Below are 9,943 nucleotides of genomic sequence, written 5' to 3'. Positions count from 1 at the left end.
AAAAGCCTGTAGCTCTGCCATGATAACTGAAGAAATCCATGTTAACTCCCATATAGCTGCAGCCTGAGTGGGTTACTTCTTGTATCTCTTTGTTGTCATCTCACACTCTCTTGTGTTTGATACAAACCTGTGTTTGATTATATCATTATTCCTGGGACTCCTTAAATCTAATCAAATCAACATTTGGTCGCATACACAGATTTGCATAATGTTATCGCAGGAGCAGTGAAATGCTTGTGTTTCTAGCTCCAACAGTGCAGTAATACCTAGCACTAATAAAAAATAAAACTATACACACATAATCCAGAAAAATGTCAGAGACCGGAATATAAATATATCTATATATACATATAATGTATATAAATATATAGAGAGTATGAACAGTGTGTACAGCTGTAGTTATATAGGATGAGCCATGACTAGAATACAGCATATACAATGCTTTGGGAAAGTATTCAGACCCCATTACTTTTACCACATTTTATTACGTTACAGCCTCATTCTAAAATGGATTAAATAGTTTTTTTTAATCATCAATATACACACAATAGCCCATAATGAGGTTCCTATGTTGTATATAATGAGTTCACTTCTGTCACAGACTTTTTTGACTACCCAGTTAAATCATCACATTTGGGAGTCTTCCTTCTGTCAGATATGTCTTTAAATCTGAAATATGTCAAGGTAGATGAAAGCCTTCTAAAGTATGTGCTCTTGCCATTTAAAAACTAATTTGTGGGTATGCTGCTTCTTCATTTGGTTGAAGGTTAACATCTGCAATCTGTAATCTAACAGATATTGCCATATACTTGATTGTATTTTACAAACATAATATATAAAACTGCAGTATGTAGTTGGTTCAGTATGTAAATGGTTGTATAAAAAGTGTAAACTATATAAGTGTTTTAACTATTCTAAAAACAAATGTGTATTTTAAAGTGCACGAATGTGTGTCTAAAGTAATGAGCACAACATCATTCATATCATATTGAAGTATTAAGTAATATTCAGTGCCTTGCGAAAGTATTCGGCCCCTTTGAACTTTGCGACCTTTTGCCACATTTCAAGCTTCAAACATAAAGATATACAACTGTATTTTTTTGTGAAGAATCAACAACAAGTGGGACACAATCATGAAGTGGAACGACATTTATTGGATATTTCAAACTTTTTTAACAAATCAAAAACTGAAAAATTGGGCGTGCAAAATTATTCAGCCCCCTTAAGTTAATACTTTGTAGCGCCACCTTTTGCTGCGATTACAGCTGTAAGTCGCTTGGGGTATGTCTCTATCAGTTTTGCACATGGAGAGACTGAATTTTTTTCCCATTCCTCCTTGCAAAACAGCTCGAGCTCAGTGAGGTTGGATGGAGAGCATTTGTGAACAGCAGTTTTCAGTTCTTTCCACAGATTCTCGATTGGATTCAGCTATTGGCCATTCTAACACCTGGATATGTTTATTTTTGAACCATTCCATTGTAGATTTTGCTTTATGTTTTGGATCATTGTCTTGTTGGAAGACAAATCTCCGTCCCAGTCTCAGGTCTTTTGCAGACTCCATCAGGTTTTCTTCCAGAATGGTCCTGTATTTGGCTCCATCCATCTTCCCATCAATTTTAACCATCTTCCCCGTCCCTGCTGAAGAAAAGCAGGCCCAAACCATGATGCTGCCACCACCATGTTTGACAGTGGGGATGGTGTGTTCAGGGTGATGAGCTGTGTTGCTTTTACGCCCAACATAACGTTTTGCATTGTTGCCAAAAAGTTCAATTTTGGTTTCATCTGACCAGAGCACCTTCTTCCACATGTTTGGTGTGTCTCCCAGGTGGCTTGTGGCAAACTTTAAACGACACTTTTTATGGATATCTTTAAGAAATGGCTTTCTTCTTGCCACTCTTCCATAAAGGCCAGATTTGTGCAATATACGACTGATTGTTGTCCTATGGACAGAGTCTCCCACCTCAGCTGTAGATATCTCAAGGACAATGAAACGGCAAGAAGCACCTGACGAAACATGGGACTTGTTGAACATCAGGTACACTAGAGGTGAGTTAATGTTATATTTGCAGTCAACGATTTATAACTGACATCAACCTCCTGAAACATTATGTATCTGCAATCTAAACACGATACATTAATATTCCCTTACAGACACATATGAAGAGGCTCGCCGTAAGCTTCCTATGGCTGTGGTCCAATCTGATCTTCAGACTGAGGAGGAGGATGACCGCCTGCATATATGAAGAGAAAAGGAAGGTATAACTATAAAAAATATGATTTGAAAAATACATTTATCAGTGTATGGCCTAAATATCCAACATATGTTTACTTCACTGGTCGTTCTTATGAGTTCAATAACCTTGTATTTTTAACATCAGGGGCACAAATACGCAAATATTCAGTGCCACTGAAACTTAGGATGAGGAGCCAATGGAAAAGTTTTCACTCAAGGGCCAGTCAAACACCTCTATGGGTTTGCCACCTGCACCAGTTATCAGACCAGTTATCAGACCAGTTATCAGTTATCAGACCTCCATTGGACAGAAGAGAGACACCTGGGAATTCTGATCGGCCAACAAGGCTTGAGCCAAACATTCAACAACAGCAGCAGCCAGTGTGTGATTGTAAGTGTTACATGTCAGGTACATATTGTGGCCGCCACCAACATCAAAGATTCCCACCCCTGATCTATAATGTGATTGCGTTGATTATGTTGTATATATTTATCTTTATTATCCTTTATAACTTTAACTACTGGAAGAATGTGAGGGATAAAACACAACTGTGTTCTGTTTTGTATTTTTGCAGCAATTCTTTGTGAGATCTTAACCTCTATAGAAATGATTAAGCAACAGCAACAGCAAAAGCTGATTGTGTTGCATCTTCAAAAGCTCCAGGCGAACAGATCAACCCTGGATGAGGTTCCAGATGTGACAGACCTTCGACATCCAATATCCTCGCTGGACGACTTGAGGAGAGTTGAGGGTCAACTTTCAGATCAAGACTTAAAAAAATAACCTGGTATGACAAGATATCATTATCATTACATGTATAGCTGAAAAGTAATTAACCAGGCCACAATCTGACCAAGAGTATCATTCCAGCTTCCTTCAAATTGGTATTATATTCATCATATATGCGTTTTTGTTTTTTAGACATATATTTGGGACTGTCTGGAGGGATGAACACCAAGGAGAATGTGTGGAGAATCCTCTCAAAACTCCTTACAAATGGCCTGGTCATGAAAATGAATTGGAGAGGGGCCAATGGGAAACAGGCTTTTCAACCTCTTGCCTTAAAAAGTGTAGTTACAGTGCCTTGCGAAAGTATTCGGCCCCCTTGAACTCTGCGACCTTTTGCCACATTTCAGGCTTCAAACATAAAGATATAAAACTGTATTTTTTTGTGAAGATTCAACAACAAGTGGGACACAATCATGAAGTGGAACGACATTTATTGGATATTTCAAACTTTTTTAACAAATCAAAAACTGAAAAATTGGGCGTGCAAAATTATTCAGCCCCCTTAAGTTAATACTTTGTAGCGCCACCTTTTGCTGCGATTACAGCTGTAAGTCGCTTGGGGTATGTCTCTATCAGTTTTGCACATGGAGAGACTGAATTTCTTTCCCATTCCTCCTTGCAAAACAGCTCGAGCTCAGTGAGGTTGGATGGAAAGCATTTGTGAACAGCAGTTTTCAGTTCTTTCCACAGATTCTCGATTGGATTCAGGTCTGGACTTTGACTTGGCCATTCTAACACCTGGATATGTTTATTTTTGAACCATTCCATTGTAGATTTTGCTTTATGTTTTGGATCATTGTCTTGTTGGAAGACAAATCTCCATCCCAGTCTCAGGTCTTTTGGAGACTCCATCAGGTTTTCTTCCAGAATGGTCCTGTATTTGGCTCCATACATCTTCCCATCAATTTTAACCATCTTCCGTGTCCCTGCTGAAGAAAAGCAGGCCCAAACCATGATGCTGCCACCACCATGTTTGACAGTGGGGATGGTGTGTTCAGGGTGATGAGCTGTGTTGCTTTTACGCCAAACATAACGTCTTGCATTGTTGCCAAAAAGTTCAATTTTGGTTTCATCTGACCAGAGCACCTTCTTCCACATGTTTGGTGTGTCTCCCAGGTGGCTTGTGGCAAACTTTAAACGACACTTTTTATGGATATCTTTGAGAAATGGCATCTCTGATCAGTCTTCTCCTTGTATGAGCTGAAAGTTTAGAGGGACGGCCAGGTCTTGGTAGATTTGCAGTGGTCTGATACTCCTTCCATTTCAATATTATCGCTTGCACAGTGCTCCTTGGGATGTTTAAAGCTTGGGAAATATTTTTGTATCCAAATCCGGCTTTAAACTTCTTCACAACAGTATCTCGGACCTGCCTGGTCTGTTCCTTGTTCTTCATGATGCTCTCTGCGCTTTTAACGGACCTCTGAGACTATCACAGTGCAGGTGCATTTATACGGAGACTTGATTACACACAGGTGGATTGTATTTATCATCATTAGTCATTTAGGTCAACATTGGATCATTCAGAGATCCTCACTGAACTTCTGGAGAGAGTTTGCTGCACTGAAAGTAAAGGGTCTGAATAATTTTGCACGCCCAATTTTTCAGTTTTTGATTTGTTAAAAAAGTTTGAAATATCCAATAAATGTCGTTCCACTTCATGATTGTGTCCCACTTGTTGTTGATTCTTCACAAAAAAATACAGTTTTATATCTTTATGTTTGAAGCCTGAAATGTGGCAAAAGGTCGCAAAGTTCAAGGGGGCCGAATACTTTCGCAAGGCACTTTATCGGTAAGTTTGCTTTCAAGGCCACTGCATGGGGCAGAGAGGAATCAAGTGATTAATTAAATAAAACAGGCCAGCATGTCAATTTCATTGTCAGCTGAGAAGTTCATTATTACAACATAGTTTAAGGCAGGAAGAATATAATGAACTGGACATATTTTACAAAAAGCTATTGATAGAACAGTGTTGTAGGGATAGGGGAATTGCATAAACTATGAGTCATTTCTGGCAATATTTCAATAAGTGTTCTATTTTCTCTCTATCTAATATTCACAAAGGTGCTGTGCATCGCAGCCATTCTTAAGTTCCTGATGTGGAGATAGAAAAATAGATAAAATGATGGATGCAGCTAGCCACTGACAGAGATGGAGGGAGAAAAAGTAGAGCGAGTGAGTGAGAAGTGACCAGACCGTGGAGGAGTGATGGAGAAAACTGAATGACTACCATAGCCTAAATAGAAAGAAATGTTAATGAATTAATAACATTCTTTGAATCTTTCATGTTTAAGTGGTATTTTAGTGTTTTGATACTTTGTTGAAGGCAATTGATCATCATTAAACACTTTGTGGATGGGTATAATTTGTATGTATAAAATGTATAATAGTAATATTTAAAATGACTACATTTATTTACATTTGCACCGGGCCACTTCTGGGGGGGATTCTGGTAAAATGCCAGTAGACGGAAACGAGCCGATGTACTTGGGCTGATTCTATGCAGTCACTCATTTTGATTCTGTCCGACGCCCGATTCCGGGCGGATTCAATCAGTTCCGGCCCCCCGAAAGAGGGCCACTTCTGCGCCGATTCCTCATTGCTAGCTGGGTTCCTAGTCCCTGCCGCTGAAAAACATCCCCACAGCATGATGATGCCACCACCATGCTTTACCATAGGGATGGTGCCAGGTTTCCTCCAAGTTCAATCTTGGTTTCATCAGACCAGATAATCTTGTTTCTCATTGTCTGTGTCCTTTAGGTGCCTTTTGGCAAACTCCAAGTGGGCTGTCATGTGCCTTTTACTGAGGAATGGCTTCCGTCTGGCCACTCTATCAAAAAGGCCTGATTGGTGGAGCGCTGCAGAGGTGGTTGTTCTTCTGGAATGTTCTCCCATCACCATAGAGGAACTCTGGAGCTCTGTCTGAGTGACCATCAGGTTCTTGGTCACCTCCTTGACCAAGGTCCTTCTCCTCCGATTGCTCAGTTTGGGCTGGGCGGCCAGCTCTAGAAAGAGTCTTGGTGGTTCCAAACTTCTTCCCTTTAAGAATGATGGAGGCCACTGGTTCTTGGGGACCTTCAATGCTGCAGAATTGTTTTGGTACACTTCCCCAGATCTGTACCATGACACAATCCTGTCTCGGAGCTCTATGGACAATTCCTTAGACATCATGGCTTGGTTGGGTGAAAGAGTATGTAAACATTATTAAAGTGACCAGTGTTCAATGACTCTGTGTACTTTTATTTCCCTCACCAACTTTAAACATCAACTATCTGAGCAGCTAACCGATCACTGCAGCTGTACATAGTCCATCTGTAAATAGCCCACCCAATCTACCTACCTCATCCCCATACTGTTTTTATTTTATTTACTTTTCTGCTCTTTTGCACACCAGTATCTCTACTTGCACATCATCATCTGCTCATTTATCACTCCAGTGTTAATCTGCTAAATTGTAATTATTCGCTCCTATGTCCTATTTATTGCCTACCTCCTCATGCCTTTTGCACACACTGTATATAGACTTTCTTTTCTCTACTGTGTCATTGACTTTTTTGTGTTATTGGCTTGTTTATTGTTTACTCCATGTGTAATTGTGTTGTTGTCTGTGTTACACTGCTTTGCTTTATCTTGGCCAGGTCGCAGTTGCAAATGAGAACTTGTTCTCAACTAGCCTATCTGGTTAAATAAAGGTGAAGTTAAAAATAAAATAAAACAAAACATAGGGCAGCAGTCTCTAAGGTGCACGGTAGAGTACTGGGTGGTAGCCGGCTAGAACAGTGACTAAGGTTCAGGGCAGGTTCCTGGGTGGAGGCCGGCTAGTGGTGACTGTTTAACAGTCTGATGATCTGCAGGTAGAAGCTGTTTCTCAGTCTCTCCAGCTCAGTTTTATTTATCCCATTGTAACAGGTCTCAAGTTTGCTCCGACCTCTTCAATCTACTTTAATGATAATGCTCCTTCAAGTGGCTGCAAAGACAACTGGTTTAAGGGGCTGACAACAAGGATGCTATTTTCTCACTCTCTGTCCTACATTAGCTAGTGAGCTGACAGACCTTGGCGGCATGCTTAACCGCACCACCCATCAGTGGACATGTGCTGCTCTCTGGGTCTTACAATGTAGGCTAAATGAACACCTACATGGATATCACACATGGCCAGGTCTAGGTCCACTGACTTGCAAAAAATGGGTTTCACTTGCAAAAGTGGAAATATATAGAGGAAAAAGGGGGAGGCTTGCAAGCTAAAGAACACTATCCCAATCGTGAAGCACTTGGGGTTGCAGCATTATGTTGTGGGGGTGCTTTGCTCCAGGAGAGACTGGTGCACTTCACAAAATAGATGGCATCATGAGGCACGAAAATTATGTGGATATATTGAAGAAACATCTCAAGACATCAGTCAGGAAGTTAAAGTTGGTCGCAAATGGGTCTTCCAAATGGACAATGACCCCAAGCATAATTCCAACGTTGTGGCAAAATGGCTTAAGGACAACAATGTCAAGGTATTGGAGTGGCCATCATAAAGCCCTGACCTCAAATTTGTGGGCAGATCTGAAAAAGCGCATGTGAGGAAGAAGGCCTACAAACCTGACTCAGTTACACCAGCTCTGTCAGGAGGAATGGGCCAAAATTCACCCAACTTATTGTGGGAAGCTTGTGGAAGGCTACCCGAAACATTTGACCCAAGTTAAACAATTTAAAGGCAATCCTACCAAATACTAATTAAGTGTATGTAAACTTCTGACCCACTGGGAATGTGATGAAAGAAATAAAAGCTGAAAGAAATAATTCTCTCTACTGTTATTCTGACATTTCACATTCTTGAAATAAAGTGGTGATCCTAACTGACAGGGAATTTTTACTAGGATTAAATGTCAGGAATTGTGAAACTGAGAAAAACTGGGCTTGCCTCTTGCAATATAACCAAACTTTGTCAGCCTCGCCCCGCTGACACTCTAGACAGTCTAAAGCAAACACTCTAAGTATTTGAAAAATTGAAGGTTGAACCCATGTCTGCAGTTACACTATCACAAGGATTTCCATATCATCATCAAAGAGGACTGAGTTATAGGCCTTTTTTCCACTGTGTCTCCTGTCTCCTGTGTTTACAGTGTACACAATCTGTCTCACTGCGATGTGTCCTCTGGAGGAATCCCTCAAAGCCCAACACAAACACATAGACACATGCACAAACACTAGCCACTCAGACAGAAACAAACACGGAAGCAGAAAAATGCTATCACACACTTAGAAGGAATAGGCATCCATGGGCCGAGGTCTGCATGCGCACACAGGCATAGATAAACACAAAATTATACTATGATCTGGATAGTCTTTCCAACCAATGAGTCCTGAAAAACAGTCACCATTGTTAAGCATTGTTAGCCCAAAACCCTATAAGAATTTATACAAGTACATTGTTCTATTTTGGACCTCCAGCACAGTCCACATCCTGGGAAAAACCAGAGACTCATTTAAATCTCTCCAAATAAGACCCAATCAATAGGTTTCAGGAAAACCAACCACCTTCTTGCTGGGAGTGAAATTACAGTGTGCAAAAAAGTATTTAGTCAGCCACCAATTGTGCAAGTTCTCCCACTTAAAAAGATGAGAGAGGCCTGTAATTTTCATCATAGGTACACTTCAACTATGACAGACAAAATTAGAAAAAAAATTCCCAAAAATCACATTGTAGGATTTTTAATGAATTTATTTGCAAATTATGGTGGAAAATAAGTATTTGGTCAATAACAAAAGTTTATCTCAATACTTTGTTATATACCCTTTGTTGGCAATGACAGAGGTCAAACATTTTCTGTAAGTCTTCACAAGGTTTTCACACACTGTTGCTGGTATTTTGGCCCATTCCTCCATGCAGATCTCCTCTAGAGCAGTGATGTTTTGGGCTGTTGCTGGGCAACACGGACTTTCAACTCCCTCCAAAGATTTTCTATGGGGTTGAGATCTGGAGGCTGGCTAGGCCACTCCAGGACCTTGAAATGTTTCTTATGAAGCCACTCCTTCGTTGCTCGGGCAGTGTGTTTGGGATCATTGTCATGCTGAAAGACCCAGCCATGTTTCATCTTCAATGCCCTTGCTGATGGTAGGAGGTTTTCACTCAAAATCTCACGATATATGGCCCCATTCATTCTTTCCTTTACACGGATCAGTCGTCCTAGTCCCTTTGCAGAAAAACAGCCCCAAAGCATGATGTTTCCACCCCCATGCTTCACAGTAGGTATGGAGTTCTTTGGATGCAACTCAGCATTCTTTGTCCTCCAAACACGACGAGTTGAGTTTTTACCAAAAAGTTATATTTTGGTTTCATCTGACCATATGACATTCTCCCAATCTTCTTCTGGATCATCCAAATGCTCTCTAACAAACTTCAGACGGGCCTGGACATGTACTGGCTTAAGCAGGGGGACACGTCTGGCACTGCAGGATTTGAGTCCCTGGTGGCGTAGTGTGTTACTGATGGTAGGCTTTGTTACTTTGGTCCCAGCTCTCTGCAGGTCATTCACTAGGTCCCCCCTTGTGGTTTGGGGATTTTTGCTCACCGTTCTTGTGATCATTTTGACCCCATGGGGTGAGATCTTGCATGGAGCCCCAGTTCGAGGGAGATTATCAGTGGTCTTGTATGTCTTTCATTTCCTAATAATTGCTCCCAGTTGATTTCTTCAAACCAAGCTGCTTACCTATTGCAGATTCAGTCTTCCCAGCCTGGTGCAGGTCTACAATTTTGTTTCTGGTGTCCTTTGACAGCTCTTTGGTCTTGACCATAGTGGAGTTTGGAGTGTGACTGTTTGAGGTTGTGGACAGGTGTCTTTCATACTGATAACAAGTGCAAACAGGTGCCATTAATACAGGTGGATCACATAGTGGAGGACAGAGGAGCCTCTTAAAGAAGAAGTTACAGGTCT

General features: G+C 40.8%; 1 long non-coding RNA gene across 1 annotated transcript in view; it reads right to left on the bottom strand.

Annotated features, from left to right (window-relative positions):
• Positions 1 to 1,306: 1,306 nt before the first annotated feature.
• LOC149983247 (uncharacterized) overlaps positions 1,307 to 9,943 on the bottom strand; it is a 49,103-nt gene continuing 40,466 nt past the window's right edge. Inside the window, exons 2-3 of the long non-coding RNA XR_016495990.1 lie at positions 2,150 to 2,231; positions 1,307 to 2,004 (exon numbers count right to left, since the gene is read on the bottom strand). This is a non-coding gene — a long non-coding RNA (uncharacterized LOC149983247). The remainder of the gene's footprint in view (positions 2,005 to 2,149; positions 2,232 to 9,943) is intronic.

This window comes from Oncorhynchus mykiss, chromosome 5 (genome assembly GCF_057628025.1).
Source record: "Oncorhynchus mykiss isolate SJ-2025 chromosome 5, ASM5762802v1, whole genome shotgun sequence".
Taxonomy (NCBI): domain Eukaryota; kingdom Metazoa; phylum Chordata; class Actinopteri; order Salmoniformes; family Salmonidae; genus Oncorhynchus; species Oncorhynchus mykiss.
The sequence above is the reverse complement of the archived record's forward strand: the minus strand, read 5'-3'. Positions and strand labels throughout refer to the sequence as shown.